Raw genomic sequence first — 4,210 nt, 5'->3', positions numbered from 1 at the left:
CTTTCGGCCTGACGACACGGAAGGGGCAGGGCCAGTGAGCGCCGCACAGGACAGAGGGGCGGGGACGTGACGTCATTGGTGAAAGCGGCGCATTGTGCAGCGCCGCACAGGACTGGGGAGCGGGGGCAGGGCGTCACGTGACACAGAGGGCCGCATAGGAGACGGGGCTGGGAGGGCGGTGTCACGTGGTGTGGGGGGAACTGACACCCTGGGGGCTGGAGGAAGAATCATCAGACCCCCAGTGCTCTGCAGTCTGCACTGTGGAATGCTCTGCAGAGCAGCAGTCCAGTAAGCTCTGCAGCAGTGCAAAGGAAAATGCTCTGCAGAGTTTAGTTAAAAAAAAGCGCTGCTCCTTTGTGTTCTGCAAATCTATGTCCCAAAGAAATGGCCACAAACCGCTCTGCTTATCAGGATCTGCAGCCTGGAATGCTCTGCACACTCATATGTAAGCTCTGCACCTCCACTGCAAAATGCTCTGCACATCCTCATATGTAAGCTCTGCACCTCCACTGCAAAATGCTCTACACATTTATATCCCAGTAAGCTCTGCACCTCCATTACACAGTGCTCTGCACATCCTCATATGTAAGCTCTGCACCTCCTCTACAAAGTGCTCTGCACATACTCATATGTAATCTCTGCGTCTCCACTACAAAATGCTCTGCACAATATCTATCCCAGTAAGCTCTGCACTGCCACTGCAAAATGCTCTGCACATTAATAGCTATATCCCAGTAAGCTCTGCACCTCCTCTACAAAATGCTCTGCACATTAATATTTATCCCAGTAAGCTCTGCACTTCCACTGCAAAATGCTCTGCACATTAATATTTATCCCAGTAAGCTCTGCACCTCCTCTACAAAATGCTCTGCATATTAATATTTATCCCAGTAAGCTCTGCACCTCCACTTCAAAATGCTCTGCACATTAATATATATCCCAGTAAGCTCTGCATCTCCTCTACAAAGTGCTCTGCACATTAATATATGTATGCCTGTATGCTCTGCACCGCATACAAAATCTCTGCGCATGATTATCTGTATCCTAGTGAGCTCTGCACTTTCACTACAAAATGCTCTGCACATTAATATCTATCCCAGTAAGCTCTGCACCTCCACTACAAAATGCTCTGCATATTAATATCTATGCCAGTAAGCTCTGCACCTCCTCTAAAAAATGCTCTGCACTTTAATATATATCCCAGTAAGCTCTGCACCTCCACTACAAAATGCTCTGCCCACTAATATTTATCCCAGTAAGCTCTGCACCTCCACTACAAAGTGCTCTGCACATTAATATATATCCCAGTAAGCTCTGCACCTTCACTACAAAGTGCTCTGCACATTAATATATATCCCAGTAAGCTCTGCACCTCCACTACAAAATGCTCTGCACATTAATATATATCCCAGTAAGCTCTGCACCTCCACTACAAAATGCTCTGCACATTAATATATATCCCAGTAAGCTCTGCACCTCCTCTAAAAAATGCTCTGCACTTTAATATATATCCCAGTAAGCTCTGCACCTCCACTACAAAATGCTCTGCCCACTAATATTTATCCCAGTAAGCTCTGCACCTCCACTACAAAGTGCTCTGCACATTAATATATATCCCAGTAAGCTCTGCACCTCCACTACAAAATGCTCTGCACATTAATATCTATCCCAGTATGCTCTGCACCTCCACTACAAAATGCTCTGCACATTAATATATATCCCAGTATGCTCTGCACCTCCACTACAAAATGCTCTGCACATTAATATATATCCCAGTAAGCTCTGCACCTCCACTACAAAATGCTCTGCACATTAATATCTATCCCAGTATGCTCTGCACCTCCACTACAAAATGCTCTGCACATTAATATATATCCCAGTATGCTCTGCACCTCCACTACAAAATGCTCTGCACATTAATATATATCCCAGTAAGCTCTGCACCTCCACTACAAAATGCTCTGCACATTAATATCTATCCCAGTATGCTCTGCACCTCCACTACAAAATGCTCTGCACATTAATATATATCCCAGTATGCTCTGCACCTCCACTACAAAATGCTCTGCACATTAATATATATCCCAGTAAGCTCTGCACCTCCACTACAAAATGCTCTGCACATTAATATATATCCCAGTATGCTCTGCACCTCCACTACAAAATGCTCTGCACATTAATATATATCCCAGTAAGCTCTGCACCTCCACTACAAAATGCTCTGCACATTAATATATATCCCAGTAAGCTCTGCACCTCCACTACAAAATGCTCTGCATATTAATATCTATCCCAGTAAGCTCTGCACCTCCACTACAAAATGCTCTGCACATTAATATCTATCCCAGTATGCTCTGCACCTCCACTACAAAATGCTCTGCACATTAATATATATCCCAGTAAGCTCTGCACCTCCACTACAAAATGCTCTGCACATTAATATATATCCCAGTAAGCTCTGCACCTCCACTACAAAATGCTCTGCATATTAATATCTATGCCAGTAAGCTCTGCACCTCCTCTAAAAAATGCTCTGCACTTTAATATATATCCCAGTAAGCTCTGCACCTCCACTACAAAATGCTCTGCACATTAATATCTATCCCAGTATGCTCTGCACCTCCACTACAAAATGCTCTGCACATTAATATCTATCCCAGTAAGCTCTGCACCTCCACTACAAAATGCTCTGCACATTAATATCTATCCCAGTAAGCTCTGCACCTCAACTACAAAATGCTCTGCCCATTAATACCTATCCCAGTAAGCTCTGCACCTCCACTACAAAATGCTCTGCACATTAAAGAAATCTCTGCACGTCGTGATCTGTAGCATCGTCAGCTCTGCACCACCGTGTTACCAAATGCTCTGCTCATCACAGTGTGCAGTCTACTAAGCTCTGCACCTCTGCTACAAAATGCTCTGCTCATCAGGCTCTGTAACCTACTTCGCTCTGCACCCCTATTTACAGCCAATCTGTATCCTAAATGCATCGGCACCCTACACTAACAAATGCTCATCAGGATCTGCACCTCTGCCATCTATAGTCTGGGCATGGCACCCCTGAACATCCTAATGCTCTGCAGCACTATGTTATGAAATGTTCTGCAGCCTACAGTCCACTGGGCTCCGCACAATGACATGTTCTGCAGATCTTGGGGTAATATGCTCTGCACATCTACTGTAAATAGTTCAGCAAACGTGTATCCAAAAAATGAGGCCTAAAATTCTGTTATGAAGGGCGGAGCTGCAGAAGGTTCTGCTCCTTGTCGCCCCTATATGCTTTCCTGTGTTACCGCGTTCGCTGCATTGAAATCCGGCCCAATCTAATACCCTACATTCTGCAGAGCGGACAGTATGGATCGGATCTGTCTACGCAAAGGAGGCAGAAGTGGCACCAAAGTGATCACAATGGCGCACACTATATGAGAAAATGTGGTACAAAACACATTAGAAATTATTTCCTGGGCGACGTCTTAACTGTCATTCTTTACACCAATATTTTTTGCCCCAAAAACTGGTGCACACTTAAAGGGATTGTCTGGGTGATTGATATTGATGACCTGCAGTTCTCGGCAGCTGCTACTAATCAATGAACCGAGCTCTGCCATTCAGCTCCGTGCATTGTTTACATCTGGCTGGAGCTGATAACAGCTGAGCTGTGCAGGGAGGGGGGTTGTGTCGCCCTGGGCAAGCCAGGGGTCACAGGTCACAACACCACCACACCCCACATCCCAGGTAGGCACACCTAAGCTGAACCAAAAATCCTTGTTGCCTTCCTCCAGGAGTCTGATGATGCACACCAGGGGGTGGGCCAGGCGGTTGGCTCCGCCCACCGAGGAGCTCACAACTCTGGAGGTGGGAGAACCAGGCAGATAGCCCCGGGCAGGGGAAGAGTGAAGTCTAGCTGAGGGCTAGAGTAAACAACAGAGAAGTGAAAGTGGAGGAAAGAAGAGTAGTAAAGGAGGAAAGCAAGAAGTGGTGACAGAGCAGAGAGTGTGCAACGCCTGAGAGCCCAGCTTTGTGTAGGGCTAGAACAGCAAGGTCAGCGACGGCGGTGACTGTCCGGAGGGGGACCGTTTGGAAGTTCCTGGAAGGACCCCGTTGGTTGTGTGCCCGGTGGTCTGGAGCAGTGTTCCGAAGGACAGTCAGCACCAGGGCAGGGGCCTCTCGGACCCCGGCAAGGCTAGGAGTCGCCAAATTTGCCGAA

This window comes from Anomaloglossus baeobatrachus, chromosome 10 (assembly GCF_048569485.1).
Source record: "Anomaloglossus baeobatrachus isolate aAnoBae1 chromosome 10, aAnoBae1.hap1, whole genome shotgun sequence".
Taxonomy (NCBI): Eukaryota; Metazoa; Chordata; class Amphibia; order Anura; family Aromobatidae; genus Anomaloglossus; species Anomaloglossus baeobatrachus.
The sequence above is the reverse complement of the archived record's forward strand: the minus strand, read 5'-3'. Positions refer to the sequence as shown.